Source organism: Cryptomeria japonica, chromosome 9 (assembly GCF_030272615.1).
Source record: "Cryptomeria japonica chromosome 9, Sugi_1.0, whole genome shotgun sequence".
NCBI lineage: Eukaryota > Viridiplantae > Streptophyta > Pinopsida > Cupressales > Cupressaceae > Cryptomeria > Cryptomeria japonica.
In genome coordinates, this window is record NC_081413.1 from 628551187 (window position 1) to 628575105 (window position 23919).

Below are 23919 nucleotides of genomic sequence, written 5' to 3' on the forward strand. Positions count from 1 at the left end.
CGAGGAAATAGCCAAAAAAATAGAACTACTAGGGGTTTGGGGCCAAGGAACAGGTAGTGGACACATTCATGGTTTACCCTAAGAATCTCGCCCTCCCTCCATGTAGGATTATTCAGACATTATAAGTTGTGAGAATTCTTCAAGCCAACTATAGTTTGGAAAGTCCTCTAGGAGGAACCATTTCTGGAGAAAGTCCCTACGAATACACACCCATTTTTTATGACACGTCAAATGCTCCACATTCAAGTTGAAAAGAAATAGTTGCCTAGCCATTGCCACTACTTGGTCAGGGAGGAGAAGATTGGTATATTCATTTTCCCAAGGGATTCCCACCCCTACTTCTGCAAAGATGATAATAGTAATGTTGTCTCTAAGGAAGTCATTTTTAAACACCTTACTTAAAAACATCAATATATCCACCTTGTCTCCTCTGAGGTCCAGAAGAGATGCTAAGAATCAGGACGTAATGTCCATGTTAACACGCTACCTATTTTCATTATGTAGAAAGTCTCTTCCCAACACCATCCTCACAGCCTCATTAGTGAACATCCCAACCTCCTTATAGATTGATTGGAGGGTTGGGTCTCTAATGGAGCCCAAAAAGGCCCTCTGTTCCTCAGCAGAAATGCTTCACAAATGTAGAGGAGTCTCTATCTTGAGAAATCGGAATACCAAATTAAACAACTTGAGCCTATAAACCTAAACTAGAGGCAAAATTTAAATACCGCGAGCTCCAATGATTTATCTACAAAAGGCTAATTGAAGATGAAAGAAGCAGAGATCGTATATAAATAGCTGAAGCTCTTGATTGTAATTATTCCTTCTCTAACTGTATTAATTCCTCTAAATTTTTTTAAATCTTTCTTATATCTCTGCAAATCTTTCCCAAAAATGCACTAGTGTGCAAAATTGGAAATAACTATAAACTAGTACCAAGTACCACATATATTAAATGACAAATATTAAATATATGTGGTACTTGGTACTTTAAATGACCAACATTGGAAGTCCTGGGGACTGAGTGGATTGCAGTTAGTGATTAGAAATATATTAAATGACCAACATTATCGACCGTGATATTTGATACGTATCTATTGAATCCAATTCCATTCTGGGCACTTTCTGGTGAACTATGTTCTCTTTAAAAATTTGGGCTGAAATTAAACTCCAGCCATTGATCTACAATCATCGAATGGTTTAAAATAATTGGTGGATTTTAGGTACGTGACACCCTTCACGTGTCAAAGAGGTCACACTTATCGATAAATCATGCAAATTCCAGACTCAATGCGATTAACTGAAGTGATGTGATGTGCCTTGTCTATTAATGACAATGAAATCATGAAATCACCAATAAAATATATATTTTCCATAAATAACAAAATATTAGTCAAACAAATTAAATAATTTCAAGCGATGGATAAAAATCAGCAATACAATTGAATAATTTTTACTTAGGAGTAAAATTTTTCTCTCATACAATTATATATTTGTTCCTTTAATTGAAAAATATTCGCCTCCTACAATATATATTTTTCCCACAAAACAAGGTATTATTCACCAGAATTTTATGTAATTTTCGTACCCTAAAAAAAATCACCAATACAAAATAATTTTTTTTCCTACTTTGAAAAACAATTTCACCATTAGTATGAAAATTTCCCCCCTAAAATAATGTCTGATTTGCCAGGATTTTACACTTTTGCCCAAGGGGTGGTTTCACAAAGTTATCCCTACTGGCATTGGGTGGGTTGGGGGGGGGGGGGGGTCTTTATGGGCATCCCATCAGGTTAGGTCTCACAACCTTTTTCCACATGACTGTTAGCTTTTCAGGAGGACCCTCTTGTGGTAGATTCTTCTTGTTTCCCTTCTTCTCCTCAATACCATTTTGACCTTTTTGCATAACTTGAACCATTGACTTATACAAAGAAACTCCAGGGTAGAAGCCCTATGAAGATGGGGAAATCTCCTGACAGTCCTTCTCCCTTGGCTAAATGTGTGGTTAGTGAACATTAGGTGGAGGTACCTAATGTGTTAGTTAACTTGGCTATTTCTGAACTTAGCCTCTCCTTGGTTGGGAAGTTTATGGCTTTCTGTCCTCCTTTGGACTTGGTGAAAAAATGGGTTGCTATTGGGTGGAATTTGAAAGGAAGTGTGTCCTCTAGTGCTATGGCTAATGGCCTCTTCCTTTTCAACTTCACTAATCAATTAGATATGGCTAATATTCTCATAGATGGGCCTTGGACCTATGGGAACATCAACTTCCTCTCCTTGTGAAAATGGAAACCTAACCTTTATCCTTGGGATGATCTTGGTGTTGTGGCTCCCACATGGATCTATACCCCTGTGTCACGGCTTGAGTTCTATAATCTAGAGATTCTCAAAGGGATTGCGAGATCCTTCGAGAAGTTCAATGCTATTTATAGTATAACATAATGCAGATCACGCTTATTATTTGCACGTGTTTCTATTATTGTTACTATCAAATCGATGTTGCATACTAAGGTTACCCTCCTCTCTAAGCTGGTCTCTTGGGTTCAACCAATTTAGTATGAGAATGTCAAAGCCTTCTACCAAATTTGTGGCCATTTTGGACATCTTCATTGAGTCTATAGAAGAAATGACAACCATAAACTATTGACCCTTAAAAGTATGGAGGTTTTGGATGACTAACAAATAAATAAGGATGATAATCATCTAAAACAAGCCCCCATCATGTTGGAAGGTCCCTCCAATCGGGAGATTGAAAATAACTTGCTTAAGGATAAGAAGAAACAACCGGATGATCACACGACGTCCTATGTTGTGAATGTGCTATCGTGTGAAGTCCCTCCACTACCTATAAATCCTCCTAAGGGTTGTCACTTGGTTAGGGATACTTTAGGGAACAATGAACTATTCATTGACTTGAGCCATAAGAAAGGACATGAGCAAAACGAGAATGCTACTCCTAGAGAAAACTCAATTATAGCCACTAGAGATAACTTCCTCTCCCAAAACAAAGAGAATTTTCATCAGGAAAACCAAATGTTAACTCATAAAAAGTAAAAGGATGGAGGGTTTGGTAACCTTAAGGAAAATCGTCACATAATGGGATTCTCTTCCACCCCTGTAGTAACTAAGTCAAATTTTTGGCTAGTTGAAGATGGCAAGGAAGATAAAGAGTGGACACAGGTTGCCACTAAGAATAAAAAGAAGATAAATGTGGATGTGGGAGGCAATAGTAAGGTTGGAAGACCTTCTTTGAGAGACACTAGATAGAAGGATGCAGAATGATAGGTAGCGGCAGGGAAACAGACAACCCTGGAAGGGCTCTCAGAAAATGAAAAGAAGAAAACTTAATATCCCATGTATTGGATCAGTCTCTATTCAAGGGAGTAGAGTTTCTTTTTCTATTTTTGGTTTTTATGAAAGTCCTCTCTTAGAATGTTCACATCTTGAATAGCTCGATAAAATAACATATGTTAAGATGTAAGTGAATGGAGAAAAAGGTCAATATTTTAATGATTCAAGAGACTAAAATGAATAAGGAGAATTTTTAGAAGGCTACTAACTCCTTTCAGGATGCTTCCTCCTTCCTAAATTGTGACTCTGATGGTGCTTCTAGGGGAATTGCCACTCTCTAGAAACCTACTTTTTTTGAAGGCTCATTGATTCACTCTGAAAAATATTATCTTGTTGTCAAGATGAAAGATCTTAGAACCCATCTCCAATGGTACCTATAGACGTATAAAAATGACGATATTCCTAAATGAATATTTTATGTTCATTTCTCTATTTAATTAAATCCAATTTAATTAAATCACCCACATTCCTCTATTTAAATTAAGTAAACTACTCAATTTATTTAAATTAAATTCACTAGGCCTCTTTTTCCATTTTCTGGAATAATTCATTTTATTCAATTAAATCCCTTCTATCCACTTTTAATTAAATTCAAATATAAATAAATAGTTATCCTAGACTGAATAAATCTAATTTATTTAATTTCCCCAAATTGCAACCAAATTGAATTAAATTAACTTTATTTCAATTAAATCCTATTATCTCTCCATCCACATGCAAAATCCTACATCTCCCACTTGCCTCCTAAACCCTATTCCTAACCCCTTCTAGATTTTTCTAATCACTTCTAATTAGCCTAACCCATCTCCTAAATATTGTCACATCCCTAAGCAAGGGGAAGCCACTTCTGAAACCCTTAAAGTCTTTGATAACCATTAAAGGCTTCAAGTCTCCAACAACTTTTTCTTCCAAACCATTAATGGTTAACTCAACCCTCTTGCATGATTAGAGACTTTTTCTAAACTTAACCTCCATGTAACCCAAGGGTTTCCTCAAGCATTCATTTCTTTGACCATGGTTATCCCTTAATTCTTTGCACAAGAGTTTATCCTTTGGATAAAAGCTTTATCCAATGGGTAATCTTAACTTAACCTTAACCCTTGCCCCCTAAGATAACCATGAGGTCTTCTCAGACATTTAATGTCTGCAACCCCTTCTCTTAACCAATCTTATGTTGACAATTGTCACCATTTCATTGGTGTAAATTGCAAACATGGATTTCCAGCTTTCAAACTTGACCCTTGATTAAACCTTTCAATCCTGACGATCCATTGCCCTATTTTTTGTATAAATAGAGCTCTCATTCCTCCATTTTCATATCCAAGTCTTTAGCATCATACTTATACTCAAATCCATGCAAGCTTTAGATATCTCATTTTATGCTCATCATTTAGCCTCTCTTTTGAATAGGAATTAATCTAAATATGCATGTTTAGAGTATTTTCCTTATCATTTAGCTTAATCATAGACTAGTATATCATGCTAGGATAGTCTTGCTACTAATATTGTCATCTTATAATCTAGTTTATTGCATTTGTAAGATCATGCATAGATTAGGATACATTTCATGATAAAATATATCAAAGCATCTCTCGTTCTTACATTTGTCATCCCTAAACCACTTTGTTTAGTGATCTGATAGCAGAGAAATTGGTTTGAGGGACCTTGTGAGATAGAGAACCATGGAACCAACCTTGGGAAGCTGAGCCATACTTCATGACTCCATAGCTTGCACCAAGAAGTCTTGTGGGTGTGTTGACAAGTCTCCCAAGAGCTTTATTTTTCATATTTTGAGTTCTATTGATCCGCTTTTCCCGCATACATTTCTGGCACCCACCGTGGGGCCCAACCCCATATATCAAATTGGTTTTTAAATTTAACCACTTTTGCAAGTCCACGGGAAACAAGAATCAGCACATGGAAACATTCCCTAGCACATCTAGTTAATAGTCTAGCGCATCCTACTTACTATTTAGCACATGCGGTCTATTCTATAGCACATGAAGTCTTTACCTTAGCTCATCATCCCACTAATATTTTCTTGTAGGTCTTGGCGTGGGAGAAAAATAGAGCAGTGCATCCGGAAACCATCCTAACACATCCTAAAAATAGTATAGTGCATCTCTACCATCTTTTAGCGCATCACTATTATATTGTAGCATGTACAATTTTTTCTATAGTGCATCATAGATAGACAGAGACAAGACAAATAAAATCTGTAACCAAGGATAAAATTAGACTTGTTGAAGTCCACCAGTTAGCTAACATTTTTGGCTTGTTATTTTGCAGGATTCTAACGATTTTATTACAAATAGGAGCTTAGTTTTAAGACTATTAAGATAGTTAGAATTTTTACTAACTTAGTTAAGTTAGTTTTAAATTTTAACTTCTTTTTCATAAAATTGAACTCATATTTCATTTGGAAACCTAAAACGAATCACAAATCAAAATCTTCTATTGTTTTTCTAGGAAGAAAATCCTTAATTTGGGCTTTAAAAAGAACTAGCCAAATTTTTATTTTGCAAAGAGCTTAAAAAGAATTTCACCATCCTTTGGTACCTAAAAGGATCCATTTTGAAAATTTGGGCAAAGTAAAGAATCACACTAAGTCACAAAAGTTAGTTACAACCAAAAGAGGGAAGATCTTCCCCTTTTGATCACTTTATTTTGTTAACCAAATCGAAGTTTTGCTTTGTTGACTAGGTTCTTTTCCTAGGTTAAATAATCATTGCTTTGAAGGAAATAAAAAGAGCACCATGTTTTTTTGGAGCAACATCTCCATATAGATTTTAGAAAATCACTGAATTGAAAGGTAAAAAGAATAACTTGTTGCCTTGTCTCGAAAGTAGAAGGTATATGCTCTCCCCTTAACTGGGTGATCAAAAAGCCACACTACTCTTACGCTTTCAGTCATTTCAAGCATTTGAAATCCTTTAGTAGGCCTACCTTCTTGAGGGGTTGAACACAACTCTTAAAGCCATTTATGGCCGGTGTGAGGGGAACGACCTAAGTCGGAAATGACTTTAATGCCAAGTGTTCCAACCCACTATAATCAAAAGTGGAAAGTGATGAAAGTCCTTTTCAACAGTTGCATGCATCGATTAGCCTTCCCCCAGTATCCTCAAGATACGTAAAGCCTTTGTTCTAAAGGTTGGGAAGCCTCCTAAGGGAGTTTATTACTGACGGCTGAACAGGAAGCCTGATTATGAACCTTAGAAATAGAAACCTTGAGCCTTGTTAGTAACCAGACATTTGTAATATCATAGTACAAGGGTGGTGAAGAATCTGCCCCCAAGATTACTCACCATATATCTCCCAAGATAACTACTCAATTGTGAAGCCATTCACTTTGAGTAAATTTCTGGCAAAAAGCAAAAAAATGGGGGCCCTTTAGGGGGTGACATGACTGTTTGAGCTAACGGAGTATCGAGACTAGTGGGATATGGTATTACTTATGACCCTTGAATAAAGAGTCTTTCTGAAGTGTATTATTTGTGTCCAAACCTATTAAAACATTGAGGATTTGAACACATCCTCGCAGAACATACACTTATTGTTAGATTAAACAAAATGGTTGTCTCTTTGGTGCTGTGTTTGCATTTGTTGCTTCAAAAAATCATCTATCAGTACTGAAAATCTTAAAACAAAATTCCAAAAATTGCAAAAACCAACCAAAGACAAATTTTAGGACAGTCTACCACATGAGAACAACTTCTTAGCACATGTGGTTCATCTTTTAGCACATCAAACCTTCACTTTAGCATGTCTAGTCTTAAAAGTAGTGCTTTATCAAAATTTAGTAATAGCATTAAATAGTTAGCACTTCTGAAAAATAGCCTAGTGTGTTGAAACATCAGCTTAGCACGTAGGAGTCAAAAACTAGCGTATAGGGTTTATAAGTTAGCATGTAGAAGGCCCATTTTAGTGCATGACCTTTTGAGAAAATTGGAAAACAAAAACAAACAGTCTTAACTAGTTAGCGTGTAGCCAGGGGCAACTTAGCCCATGGAGTCTTTTCCTTAGTGCAATGAAAACCTTTTGTAGCGCATCACGTCTCTGTTTTAGCGCATGACAGAAACCAGAAAAATAGGGGGCAAAACAGAGGCCAAATTAGAAAATTTTGAGAACATTTTTAGAAACCTCCTTTCATCAACGTAAACTTTGTCAAAGTAGAATACCAAAAATAGAGTATAAAAGGTTATTTCCAAAGCATAGTTTCTATCAAACAAAGTTGTCCAGAATCTGAAACTAGTCACAGGGTAACTATATCTCTCTTATCAAAATTGGGAAACATCATCACAAATATCAAACAGGTCCTTAAATCAAACGGATTTCTATCTCAAAACATCCTTGTTTCAAAACCTCAAGTTATCAAATCAAGTTTCCATATCTGGAAACTTTATCCATATCATTTGGCACACTTTGTTGTGAGGGGGCATCTAAACCTTCACTTTGATAAAGTAAAACTTAAGTTTCTAAAAACAAGATAAACCAAATCCAAAACAAAACCAAAGGAAACCATTGATCATTTGTTCATGACTAATCCTCATATTTTGAGAAGAAAGAATAGTTATCGTAACACCATGTTGAAGAAACAACAACCAAGTTTTTCCAAATTTGTCAAAAGAAATAAATTTTAATACATCAATCATCAACTCTTCAAATCTCATAGAACATTCCTTCATCATGTCAAATTCTATATCTAGAACAAATCCAACGAGTTTGGCAAGGAGCCTTTAAAGACTAGAGCATTCTGCCAAAAGTCTGCATTCAGTCAACAAATCAATCAAGGAGGAAAGATCAATCCTACATTTTTTCCCGACAAGTGCATCACTTATAACTTCCCAAGGTTACCACCACCAACCCTTGACCAACTTATCAAAGATGATTTTATCCCCTTTGTCATAGAAAGTTTCTATTAAAATTCCTATTACCCACTCTCAACAAAACAAGCAAAGCGAGGTACAAGCAGAATCTTGTATGAATCAGAGGTTATCAAATCCATTTGAAGGTCCACAACTAGAGGATACTAAAATTTCTGTTGAACTTCTTTAGGAATGCCAAGAAAGTGCTTCATTCCAAAAACTTATAGAAAGACTAATGGAAAATGACAAAGAGAAATACCTACTCATGCTCACAAGCAAAGGAGTTAAAATTCCTAAGGACCTTGACCCAGATATTTTTTGAACAAGATCTCAAAATTACGAATATCAAGAAAGACAAAGAGAAGAGGACGCACGTGACCCTAAACAAGATATTCCCGAGCAAAACATTCCTGAGAAAACCATCCCATTCCACACACCATTTCAACCTAGGATCAATGCAAGCGAAGAACTCTTCCCTTGGCAAAACAATGCACCTTTGGTTTCCCTTACTCAACAAATGCAAATGTTACAAAGACAAATGCAAGACAGGCAACAAGGGACAACAGTACGGCACTCATTAAAATAAATTTGTCCTTATCCCTTTGACAGAAGATTGCACATGATCCCTTTTCCTCCAAACTCAGATGTTCCTAAATTTAACAAATATGATGGAAAAAGTGATCCCCGTGATCATGTTAGAGAATTTTGTACCATGAGTCTTGAATTTTCTCATGATGACACCTATCTTATGAGGTTATTCCCATGAAGTTTGGGAGGACAAACAATGGAATGGTTATCCAAAATCACACCTCCTATCAGATCATTTGATGAACTTGTCAACAAGTTCATAACACAATATTCCTATAACATTCAACATGCTATCACCATGCTAGACATCTATAACACAAAATAGAAAAACAATGAAACATTCATGGTATTCCTTTAATGTTGGTGACGTATAGTTTCACGATACCCTCGAGATATTCCTGAAAAGGAGAAAATGGAAATTTTCATTGATAACTTGAATAGCGAGATGAGTTACAGGCTCAAACTCTAATGCATAACATCTTTCGCTAAACTAATTGAAAATGACATTCAAGTAGAGGAAGCATGTGTCAAGAAAAGAATGCTCAAATTCTTCAAAGAAGGAACAGGTTCATCAAACTACAATAACCAAAATAAAAACAAATTAGACAAATCTAGATTTTGGACTCAAAACAAAAACAATGGAAACGAAGGAGGCAATGAACCAAATGATCCAAAATCTAAACAACCCATGCTCACCTTATTAGGAAATCCTCACACTACCAAGAATCCTAAAGATGCTAACCCATACACTAATACCTATGCACTGAGTACCAATCAAGGTCAACCCAATACCAACAACACCAATAACACCAGCAATGCTCAAAATAATCACACAAATCAAGGACCTAATAACAATTTCTGAGGTAACACCAACAATTTTCAAAAGCATGTCTACACACCACTGGGTCAGTCACTAGAATCGGCATTTAGAGAACTCCTGGCGAACAAAGTTATCTCATTACTAGCAATCAGCAATTATGAACCGCAAATCAAACCACCTTGGTGGAATGAGTCACACTTTTGTGATTTCCATCACAACAAAGGTCATCAAACAAATGATTGCATGAGATTGAAAAACATTGTTCAAGACATGATTGATAGAGGTGATCTAACAGTAGATGGTCTCAAGACAAATGATTTCCATGGAGCTTTTAAAAATCCTCTTCCAAACTATAACAAGGATGGAGCTTTGACTTCAAATGATACCTGTGGGGCTCGTATCAATCACATCTACAATAACACCATCAATCACATATCAACTGTAGACAATCATGTAAACATTATCACTATCCGGGACCAGCATGAACACAAATCTATCAAAGTAGCAACCAGATCTCAAAAATATGTCTTAAAAGGACATATGTCAACAACAAACACAGTACCCAAGCTTCAATATGATGTAGTTAGCCAACTGCGCAAAACTCCTACTCAAATATCTATTCTGGAGTTGCTAAAACTTTTGCCAAAACACAAAGACATATTGGAACAAGCCATGTTAGAAACAAATGTGCCTCAAGATCTAGATGCTGACAAATTCCAAGCCATGGTCGCTCATATGACAGGGCCTAGTAATCTCACTTTTTCAAAGCATGATAATATCTCACTAAGCCATTCACATAACACTCCTCTCTATATTGAAGTCATCATACATAAACACTGAGTAAAATGAGTATTGATAGATGGAGGAGCTAGACTTAATATGTGTACCTTAAAACCTATTCGTGCATTAGGCTTCTCAGAGGAGTCTATTGATCCACGTAAAAAGATTACCATAAAAGCATATGATGATGAAGAAAGGTCATCTAAAGGAACCGTGATGTTACCCATTCAAGTTGGACTAGTACAAAAGGATACTATGTGTCAGGTCTTAGACATAGACCTCACATACAATATATTATTAGGTCGACCTTGGATACATGAAATGCAAGCAGTGCCTTCTATGTATCACTAGTGTGTAAAATTTCCTTACAACAGACAAGAAATTTCTATATCAGCTGATCACAATCCATTTCAACATTGCAACACAATGGGGGCAGCCCAAAATAGCCTGGTTCTGCATAATAGAGAGAAACAAAATTCCTCAGCATCAGATCATTACCAAGAGTAGTCTAGAAATTTCAAGCAAAAACTGACAATCAAAGAGCAAGGCATGGGGGAATACTCTTTGGAACCCATGTGTCTGGTTAACTTACCAACATCACCCAGATCTTGTGGATTGCATACAGTATCAACACATCAAACAAATCAGCCAATCACAAAATTTGATGGCACATTCATCCAACTTGGCACTCTAGCGCATGAATCAAAGGAAAAATATATCCTTAGCTAGTTATACAAAGATGAGGAAGAAGATAATAGAGCAGCTACTCTGGAAATAGTTCTACCAACACACCTATATGGAAAGGGCTACTTAATCATGCACCAAATGGGATACAATGGTAAAGGACCTATTGGTAAATGCAAAGGAGTCACTGAACCAATAGATCTTCCTTCACAGCTCAGTAGGGACAAAATAGGATTAGGCTATGAACTCAATCTCCTACCAAGAAAGACACCACACAAGAATCTAAAACCTCAGTGGAAAGCAATGAAGAAGTACAAAGAAGAATCTTGGAAAGAAGCACTATTTGAGTTAGTAGAGACAATCCATAAGGAACGTGAACATCAAGAAAAGAAGCAACATCAAGAGAAGCCCATCATTCATAAGAAGGCAACATCTACGACAGTAACTCATATTCCTGAATAAATATCCAGCAAAGTAGAATCACCTCAGGGCAACATCATTCCTGCCCGGGAAGAAACAGTCTTACGAACAAATGCAAAGAATAGAAGTAGGATCTGATGTAGAATCAAAAAAAGCTAGCAGAATAGTATCAATTATCAAAGATCTATTTTCGCCATACAACATACCTCTTTATAGCACTGAAAAGATCTGGGATGATAACTCTGAGACTGATTCCAATGAATATGAATGGGGTAGCTGCTCAAATGCTACTAAAGATACCACTGAAAATACTAGTTCCATATCCCTTTCTCAAGAAGAGCATAACGCAGAAATTAGACTAGCTGAATTTGGACCACAGAATATCTATGACGCTAAGGAAAGCAAGCAGAAACATTATGAACAAGTCTATACAGAGGATGATACTATCAAAGACCTTGATGGAATCCTAAACTTCTTTATCACCCAAACCAATCATGATGAAATCTCTGTCTTGACACTTACAGTAGCAAAACTTGATCCACCAAACAACTCTTTACCACTTGTCTTTCCTGACCTCATCGACCAAGGCGAACCCGAAATACATGATATACCAATTTTCCTAAATGATGAATCTATTATCCACTACCTATGTACTGTTAACATAGAAATAGACTCTACCAATAAACAAAGTAACGATGTCTACAACCTAGGGAGTGCCAAGTCTCTCAGTCGCAAAAATGAACCAAATAAAGGATTTATGGCTGAAAACCAATCAATGGCAGCTATGGATCAAAAAAAAGTAAAAATAAAGGATGCATCTGAAGGTGAAACCTTTTAAGGCACCTAAAGATGGGAGACTTGACACTCTTCCTAAATATTTTTATGAGTGATCACCCATATTGATTGAGCCCACTCAATCAATCAACATTGGTACTACAGAAGCAATCCAAAACATATACCTAGTAGAATCTCTCATAGAGGAAGAAAGATCAGCATTTATCACTTTTTTTATAGAAAAGCAAATCAACTTTTCTTGGTCATACGCAGATATGCTCGGAATTGATCCACACTTAATCATGCATCACTTGTCCATTTCTCCAGGAATTAAGCCAATTAAGAAAAAATTGAGAAAAATGAATCCCCATGTAGCACTCATGGTCAAAGCTAAACTAAAGAAACTATTAGATGTCGGATTCATTCAACCCATTGACTATGCGGGATGGATTTCCAACATAGTACCAGTATCAAAACTAGATGGCAGTATCAGAATATGTACTAACTTCAGAGATGTCAATAAAGTCTGTCCAAAGGATGACTTTCATTTGCCCAGTATCAACATAATTGTCAACCTCACAACGGGCCATGCAATGCTATCACTAATGCATAGTTTTTCAAGCTATAATCAAATAAAAATATCCCATGAAGATCAAGATAGAACAACATTTACCTATCCTTGGGGAACGTACAATTGGAATGTTATGCCTTTTGGCTTAAAGAATGCAGGAGCTACTTATCAAAGAGCCATGACAACATTATTCCATGACATGATGCAGACATTCATGGAAGACTATGTGGATGATTTACTAGCTAAATCCTTCACCAGAGCAGAACACCTCAACATCTTAACAAAGATTTTTGATCGATTGGATAAATTCCAAGTCAGGCTCAACCCTAAGAAGTGTGTCTTTGGGGTTACATCAGGAAAGTTACTAGGATACATAGTCTCAGCTAAAGGTATCGAAGTGGATCTAGGAAAGGTACAAGCCATCATGGAGATGCCACCACCAAAGAATATTAGTCAGCTCAGATCTCTATAGGGATGACTTCAATCAATCAAGCAATTCATCGCTCAACTAGCCGATAAAAGTTTACCATTCAATCACTTGCTACATAAGAATGTACTTTTCAGATGGGAATCCAAGTGTGCAGAATCTTTCTATCAAATCAAAAAGTATCTGATGAACCCACCAGTTCTAGTACCACCAATAGTAGGAAAGCCACTCATTCTATACATTTCAACAATAGATATATCACTAGGGGCACTATTGGCACAAGAAGATCAACAAGGAAAGGAACAAGCTATATACTACATCAGCAGGACATTGAATGGATATGAACTCAACTATAAATTCATTAAGAAGGATTGTCTAATAGTAGTCTTCGCTTCTCGAAAGTTCTGACAATATATGCTAGCACACACAATTAAGCTAGTGGCAAAAATTGATCCCCTCAAATATTTACTCAACTTACTAGCAGATTGGCTAAATGGGTTATGATTCTTAGTGAATTTGATATCCATTACACAGAATGAAGAGCTATCAAAGGACAAGCAATTATAGATCAACTAGCTGAAGCACCACTACCAGGAAAACAAACTATGGAGATTGAATTTCCAAACAGGGATGTTCTTGCTATTTTGACATAACAATGGACCCTTTACTTTAACGGATCCTACACATAACATGGTTCAGGTACTGGCATTCTATTCATCACTCCTGAAGGACACACTATACCCAGATCATAAAGGCTTATGTTTCCATGCACAAATAATGTGGCTGAATATGAGGCATTGGTTATAGGCATCAAAATGGCCATAGAATGGAAAATCATAGAGTTAAAGGTCTACGAAGATTCACAACTAGTCGTCAATCAAATCAACAATGACTATCAAATGAAAGATGATAAATTACTACCCTACAAGCGAATGGTGGATGACTTCAAATAGTATTTTGTGTACATCACCTTCGAGCAGATACAAAGGTTGAACAACAAAGCAACCGATGCAATGGCTACTATTGCTTCATTACTACAAATTCCAGAGCAACAGAGTCATTACAAGTTTCTGGTAGAGCAACTGTTCTTCCCAGCCTATGACCACTCTAAATCCCATGTTATCTATGCCTTGACTAGTTCAGACTCTCCCTTGTATGGACCGATATACGATTATCTAAAGAACAATATCCTACCCATTGACCTATCTCGAAACCAAAAATGTAATTTTATCTGACAAGCCCCCTGTTATACCCTTACTACTAATACGTTGTACCATCAGGGTCTAGAGGGTACTCTTCTTTGTTGCCTTGATCGTAATGAATCTGACTCCACTTTACATGAGCTTCACGAAGGTATCTATGGTACACATTCTAGTGGTACAACTCTTGCTAAAAAGCTTTTACGAATGGGATATTACTGGCTGACAATAGAAAAAGATTCCTACCACTTCGCCAAGAAGTGTCCTAAATGCCAGATCCATGGCAATTTGATACATGCACTAGCACAGGAACTGCAACCATTTACAACATCTTGACCCTTTTTTCAGTGGGGACTAGACTTGGTTGGAAAAATTCATCCTTCATCATCAAATGGACACAAGTTCATTATCATTGCAACAAAATACTTTACCAAGTGGATAGAAGCAGTCCCCATGACCACAGTAACTAGAAAACAAATTGCCTCTTTTATCCTTAACTATCTCATCTCCAAATATGGTATTCCAAGTTCCATCATCACAGATAATGAACAACCTTTCAAAAACCAAGATGTATGAGAACTATGTGAAAAATTCAAAATCCAACATCATTTCTCTATACCTTACTACCCACAGGGGAATGGTAAGGTAGAAGCATCCAACAAAACAATCTTGAAAATCCTAAAGAAAATAGTAAATGATGCAGGCAAAGATTGGCATGTGCAACTCAATCCAGCACTTTGGGCATATAGAACTAGCATCTGCACACCTACAGGAGCAACACCATACTCATTAGTATATGGATCAAAAGCTATTTTATCCTTGGAGGTAGAAATTCCATCTCTCAAAGTCTCTCTAAAAGGCTTAATCCTAGATGAAGAGTATCGAGTTAACCGACTGCAAGAATTCGAACTATTAGATGAAAGATGCCAATGTGCCTACACTCATCTCAAATAATATTAGCAACGCATGTGCAAAAGCTACAACCACAAAGTAATTCCCAGGAATTTTAAAGTTGGTGACCTTGTACTCAAAGAAAATTCTAGAAATTAACAAGATCAAGAAAAGAAAGGGAAATTTGAACCAAACTGGTTAGGTCCCTATGTTATCATATCAGTCTATGGATCGGGTTCTTATCAGCTAACAACTTTAGAAGGAGATGTGCTCGAGGAACCAACTAACAGCATTCATCTAAAGAAATACTACACTTGAGTAGTCTAATGCATGGAAAAGGTCAAAAACAATCAAAAAAATTTAAAAAATCAAGAAAAATCAAATAAAAAGGTACAATAAAAGCAACTGGTGAAAACCTGGTAACAAGCGCTATTGTGAGAGGATTGCTCCTCTATCTATACCCATATCCTTATCTCCATAGTAAAACACTATCAGCCATCACCTGACACTTAGCAAATATCCATTTAGGACATACTTAGCATAGTCACTATCCGGATTTATCCATCTAAACCTTTCACCACATCTCACCATGGCTTGGTAATCACTGTACATACCCACATCAATAGGTACACTTAACTAGGGGCAACATTCATCTGTAACCTATCCTATCAACATATCAAACATTGCCAAACCCCAAGAAAATCATTTCAACACCAACATTCAAACAACACACAAAGCGAGCCAAACATGGATACATTTAACAGATCCAAAACACATGATGGATGATTTTCTGAAGTAACAAATGTTTGCATATTGCATGAAGTCTTGACTATTTTTACACTTGAAATCTTTTTGAACTATCGGATCCCCTACATTTTCTCAATGATGCATCGAGCTAGAGAAAGTAACAGGAACACCAATATTTTCTTAGTCTTTTGTCTATGAGGCAATCACTTGAACTATGTAGATACTTGTCTCGAGATGTGATTCACAATATATCACTGAAGACATGAATCTACTTTATGCATACAACTGGTTTAATCTTGTCTATTTATATGCAAACATCACTCTGGTCATCCTGGTTCAATTATACCTTGATGCTTGTGCTACCTTGCAAAATCAAACATCATGTAAATTTTTCTCTGGTCATCATGGTTCAATTATACCATTATGCTTGTATAAATTTTCAACATATCTGAAGATCAATAAATGCTCAATGATGATACATATCTCAAAAGCAAATTACATGTCACTATATCACGATGACAAATATAGAATGAGGATGCTCAAAAACAATTAGTTGCATATCATTTTACAATTAGTTGCATATCATTTTACAATTAGTTGAATATCATTTTACAATTAATCGCACAGCATATCATACATCTCATTTTCAAAATACATCTCATAAATCAAACATCATAAGTCATGTTCATCACATACATCTATCTAAACATTGCATCATCATAAAATAAGCACAAGCATATAGAAAGCAATATCCATAACACATCACATGATCAAAGAAAATGGTGTCAAATATATATAAAAAATGATCCAAAAAGTACAAATATCTCATGTCTGTGCCCAATACAACAAAAATGATAAAAATACAATAGAGACAACATCTCTCAAGTATGACTAACTCCTAAGGGAGATAGTCTCACCACAGATGTCCCAGCCCTTGGATCTCCAGGTCGATCCTATCTATGAGGCCCCATCACGCCTCTACTCTTTGACCGCGACCTAGTCTCTTGAGATTGACATGATCTTGATTGCACAAAACTTTGCACACGGTGCTCCCTAGGCACCACATCCTCGTAATGTCGCCAGTAGTACTCTGCCTCCTTGGCTCTCAAAGCCAACTCTCTCAAGGTGTCTCTCATCAAACCACCTGCTACCGCTCTCTACAAACTCGCTGCGAGCTCCTCTGCTCGACCCCACCGCTCTATCTCAGTGTCACGCTCTAGGGTAAGCTGAGTAATCTGATGCTGATGCACCAACAACTATGTCTGCAACTACTACACTAACAACTATAGTGATTTGATCTGTGCATCCTCCACATGGGTCGGGATCTACATCTATAGGGGTACCTATGAAGGGGTACCCCCTATCCCTCTCCCTATCCTCGATGTTGGAAAAGGTAGTACATCTGACCTCCTCCTCTAAGTCGGTCTCCACACATCCTTGTATCCTCCCACTGCTGCTATCACCTCCTCCACCTGCTCCTCCTCTTTAGCTCTGATAGCTAAATCCCCTATCCCTCTATCCAAAGCCACCTGTCGGCCAGCTCTCTTTGCCCGTATCCCCCTAGCAGCCCTATCTCCAATCCTATCTCCTCTCCTCCGTAAATCTAATCTCCCTCTACCGACATGTCGACCTCTCCCACCTCCTCTATCATCACCTCCATCTCCTCCTCCTCCATCCCCTCCCTCATCTTTCTCCTCATCATCATCAAATGCTGGAAGCATCTCTACTAGATCAGATATCCTAGCTACTGCCCATGCTGCAAAGAGTCCTACAAACTCATGAGGCATCCCTGCATCCATAATCTCAGGGGCATAATCCCAAATCTAGCCAGCTAACTGAAAGAACTCATCTACGGCCATTGTGCTATCAATCGAAGGACCCCAATCTGGGATATCCTATCTCCATCAAGCATACAGGAATGCTCCTTGTGGAATGCCTTGCTGCTACCCATACTGTCACAATTGACCATGCAAAAACCTCTCTATGACAAAGGGCATTCGCCCTATCAAATAACAGGACATGATGACATGTGGCATCTCCATCCCATGCTCAGCCCAAACCTCACAACCTATATATGGTCACCAAACAACCATATCAATATCATCTAACACCCTCCTCTAATGCTCTAGTTTGCCCATCTTACGCTAGACAACTAAACCTCTATACCCATATGTGTAAGGACAACCAACAGGCCTATCTCTATCTACCAATGGCCTAGCCATGGGGATATGCTCCCATGCCCATACCTAGAGGAGTGTCACACTAGCTAATAGACTATCGTATCCAAGGTACACCACCTCATGTAGATCCCTATATAAATGGGCCAACATCGCTGACTCCCATGCAAAAAGATGACCCTACATCACCATGTCCTCTAACACTAACCCCCATCCAATAGATAGTCCCTTCGACCTATGGTTGGGACATAGAAAACCACCAATGAAATCTCCTAGAACTGATGGTAGAGGAGCATAATCCAAATCCAAAAACCCCTGCCATTGGATCTCATACCCGCAGATGGTATCATCCTGAAATATCTAGCCCAGTGCCTCAGTCCCACCCTCCTCTCTCTGCTCATATCGTAACAGTTCACCTACTATAGGAATCCACAAAATCCTATAGCAGTCCTTAGGTGTCACTATCATCTCATCTGTGGCTAAGTGAAAGTTGTTCATGTCGCTATGCCACCTCTTTGCCAATGCTATCAACAAACCCCAGTTTACAATAAACCAAGGCATCTCTAGTAAGGAGGTCAAACCACAACTATCAATGATATCCCTGTCACCCTATGTCAATCGTGGTATCAATGACCACGGTCTCGAAAATCGCTCACGTGAGTGCACCACACCAAGATGCTCCTATCCAAAACAATGCAAGTCCAATATCAGTTCCCTCATCAACACATGGATATCAAAATCAAAATCATTTCAAAAACTTGTAACACAACTCAAGTTTCATCAAATCATATCAACTTGTAAAACAACTCAAGTTCCGTATCAACTTGTAAAACAACTAAAGTTCTATATCAGCTTGTAACAAAACTCAGGCTCCACAAACTCATGTCAAACATTCATATCCAAAACTTGAAAAACTTTGAACACATTTAAATCAAGTTCTACTGAATATCCAAAATCAAATCAAAATCACTATCAACTTGCAACATTGCAAAACAAATGAAGTTGTATCAAAACTCATATTGGACACATCAAAGATAGCAAACACAACAAATGGCAAAAATTCACTTATCCCAACAAAAATGACATCAGCCTTGAAAATTTTTTCATTCACAAAAATCAAAATTTTCTCCATGCGCTAACCTACCCCATCCCAGCGCTAAACTGCATCTCATGCGCTACACTATTTTGTCTACGTGCTACCTGACCTACCCTATGCGCTAAGAAAACTCTATGCACTATCATTTTAGCCACATGTGCCATCTAATCTACCCTAAGCGCTAAAACTCACCTATGCGCTAACCTATCTTCAGACTGTGCTACCTATCTAACCCTATGCACTAGGTCAGACCTACGTGCTACTTACCCCTACCCATGTGAACTTCTACAAACCCTATGCGCTAGGTTTTTACTTTGCTCTACCCATTTTACCCTTTGCGCTATCCTACACCCCCAGTGTGCTAACTTAATTCAACACACTAACCTAGTCTACCTATGTGCTACCCTAATTCTTTCAAATGCTACCTAAATTCAAAAACCCGATGTGCTACGAAATTTTTCATATGCACTAAACTTTCAACCTGACGCGCTAAAACATGAAATCTGCACGACAAATTGCAAAAACTGACTAAAAATGACAAAATCAAAAATAAAAAAGGGTCAAAATTTTCACTTACCGGTGGTCCATATGCGGCAGGCCTCCAATACCTTCGAACGCGCTCGAATCGATGCATAGAATATAGAATAGGCATTTTGTCGTCTCTCCAAAAGTCTCTCTCTCCAAGGTCAACAAGCACAAATGAGGCAAAACAATGCACTTTTCCCCTTTTATAGGGTAAAATAAAATTAAGGTTAAAGGATTGTGCATGTAATTCACTCGTGGTCGTCCTCGTACCCTCACAAACATCAATTATCAAGAGATGTATCAATTTAAACATTCCACATAGCCAATTTTACAATGCAAACACAAGTATCAAATCAAATCAAATTTTCCAAATTATGATTCATCTCCCGAGGGGGCACTATCAACATCAATTATCAAAACTGGGGCATGACATATCTCAAAACAACAAAAAAAAATTATTTGATCATAAATCACGACGACACATCATTTTCTTTAAATTAACATGTGCACACACATCACTTCAAAGAGGGGCAAAATGTAGACATATAAAATTACCATATTCCTAAATGAATATTTTATGTTCATTTCTCAATTTAATTAAATCACCCACATTCCTCTATTTAAATTAAGTAAATTACTCAATTTATTTAAATTAAATTCACTAGGCCTCTTTTTCCATTTAATGGAATAAATCATTTTATTCAATTAAATCCCTTCTATCCACTTTTAATTAAATTCAAATTTAATTAAATAGTTATCCTAGATTGAATAAATCTAATTTACTTAATTTCCCCAAATTGCAACCAAATTGAATTAAATTAACTTTATTTCAATTAAATCCTATTATCTCTCCATCCACTTGAAAAATCCTACATCTCCCACTTGCCTCCTAAACCCTATTCCTAACCCCTTCTAGATTCTTCTAATCACTTCTAATTAGCCCAACCCATCTCCTAAATATTGTCACATCCCTAAGCAAGGGGAAGTCACTTCTCAAACTCTTAAAGTCTTTGATAACCATTAAAGGCTTCAAGTCTCCAACAACTTTTTCTTCCAAACCATTAATGGTTAACTCAACCCTCTTGCATGATTAGAGAATTTTTCTAAACTTAACCTCCATGTAACCGAAGGGTCTCCTCAAGCATTCATTTCTGTGACCATGGTTATCCCTTAATTCTTTGCACAAGAGTTTATCCTTTGGATAAAAGCTTTATCCAATGGGCAATCTTAACTTAACCTTAACCCTTACCCCCTAAGATAACCATGAGGTTTTCTCAGAAATTTAATGTCTCCAACCCCTTCTCTTAACCAATCTTATGTTGACAATTATCACCATTTCATTGGTGCAAATTGCAAACATGGATTTCCAACTTTCAAACTTGACCCTTGATTAAACCTTTCAATCCTAACCATCCATTGCCCTATTTTTGCTATAAATAGAGCTCTCATTCCTCCATTTTCATATCCAAGTCTCTAGCATCATACTTATACTCAAATCCATGCAAGCTTGAAATATCTCATTTTATGCTCATCATTTAGCCTCTCTTTTGAATAGGAATTAATATAAATATGCATGTTTAGAGTATTTTCCTTATCATTTACCTTAATCATAGACTAGTATATCATGCTAGGATAGTCTTGCTACTAATCTTGTCATCTTATAATCTAGTTTATTGCATTTGTAAGATCATGCATAGCTTAGGATACATTTCATGATAAAATATATCAAAGCATCCCTCGTTCTTACATTTGTCATCCCTAAACCTCTTTGCTCGGTGATCTAAGAGCAATGAAATTGGTTTGAGGGACCTTGTGAGATAGAGAACCATGGAACCAACCTTGGGAAGCTGAGCCATACTTCATCATTCCATAGCTTGCACCAAGAAGTCTTGTGGGTGTGTGGACAAGTTTCCCTAGAGCTTTATTTTTCATATTTTCAGTTCTATTGACTCGCTTTTCCTGCATACAGTACCTTGTTAATGTTTATGCCCCTAATGCTAGGTCCCCTAGAGCTTGACTTTGGTCTAGTTTGTGTTGTCTCATTAGGAATTAGAAGAATGACCTATGGATGGTTCCAGAAGATTTTAACTCCACTTCATACCCTTTTGAAAAAGATCAAGGTTGTGAGGACTACTCGGAGAGTATGTATGATCTCGTAGATTTTATCTCCTCCTCTGATTTGATGGACCTTAACCTCAGTGGTTCTAAGCTCACTTGGTCTAACCAACATCTTGGGAAACATTTGATTTAGGTTCAATTGGGTAGGGTTTTGGTTTCGACTAATTAGGATAAATTTGATTCTTTTTCTATTTTCTCCTTTCCTAGATTAGGGTCTGACCATAAAGCTATCCTCTTGGTGATGGATGACCCTTGTTACCATAAATGTTACCCTTTCAAGTATGAGATGATGTGGTCTCATCACTTAGATTTCAGAATGCTTCTGGAACAGGGGTGGAATGTTCCAGTTTTGGGCACTCATATGTACAAAATTGTTCAAAAGCTTAAACTTCTCAAAGACAAGGTCAAGGGCTATATGTTTTAATAGAAAAAGGCCATTATCTATGACCTGGGGAATATTTAGACTCAGATTGAAGATAAGCTTTCACTAGAAAAAGAGTATGAAGAGGAAGTGGATTTGAGAAATCAATGGATTCTCCTTAATAGAAAGGAAAAGGTGTTTTCGAAATAGAAATCAAGGATACAGTGGCTAAATGAATGTGATAAAAATACCAAGGTTTTCCACAAATATAGAATGAAGAACAGAAGTAGAAATATAATCATGAAACTCTTCAAGGAGGATGGTACTACGGTGGAGGATGAGGAGGAAATGGTTGCTCTTTTCATTGATTTACTTATCTTAAACACTCATAATGGCCATAGTGGTCTCCAAGACCCTCCCAACCTCTTGGATGTTATCCCTTGAGTTATTGGGGCTAAGGATCTATGTTCACTGAAAGGGTCACCATGCACAAGGTGTAGACTGCTTTGTTCTCTTTTGCTCCTTGTAAGGCCCTAGGGCTGGATGGGTTTCCCCCTGTCTTCTTCCAAGATCACTAAGATATTGTGGGATTTTATGTCTTCAATGTAGTTAAGGAATCCTTTAGAATTGGTAAACTCTTGAAACAGATCAATGCTACTTTTATATCTTTAATCCCTAAACATGATAATTCTCTTTCCACCAAAGACTTTAGACCTATTAGTCTTTGTAACATGGTCTACAAGGTCCTCTCTATAGTGCTTATCAAAATAATAAAACCCCCACTTGATAAGCTAATCTCAAGTAATTAGAAAGGGTTTGTGAAAGGGAGACACATTCTTTATGATGTTATTGTGGTAAATGAACTTGTCCACTTGAGGAGAAAAACAAAAAAGAGACCATGGCTTTTAAACTTGATATCTCTATGGCCTATGACAGATTTGTTTGGGACTTCCTCTTTGAAGTCCTTAGGAGATTTGGGTTCAAAGGAAGATTTTTAAAAATGATATAACAATGTGTTTGTACTCTGAAATGTTTTGTCCTTCTTAATGGGAGTCCCAAGGGCTACTTCTCTAGTGAAAAAGGGCTTCGCCACAGAGATACCTTGTTTCCCTACCTATTCATCATTGTTGTTGAAATCCTGGGTAGAAATATTGAAAAACTAAGAAGGATTGGCTCTCTCAAAGGGTTCCGGGTTGCTTCTACTCTTGATCCCATCACCCACTATCAATTTGTGGATGATACTATAATATTTTGAGAGGCCTATGTCTCTGAGGATAACCATTGAATTTTTTTTTGGAAAATTATGCTCAAATCTCTAGCCAATAGATTAACTATGAAAAGAGAAATCTACTCCTCGTAAACATTAACCCCACCCTTCAAGATAAAATCTCCACCATCTTGTCTTGCAAAATTGCTACCCTCGCTAATTCTTATCTTGGGCTTCCCCTCATCTCTAAAGCTCCTTCCTCGGTCTTTTGGAATGACATTCTTGAAAGGTTCCACAAGAAACAAGTTGGCTAGAAGGGGAAGC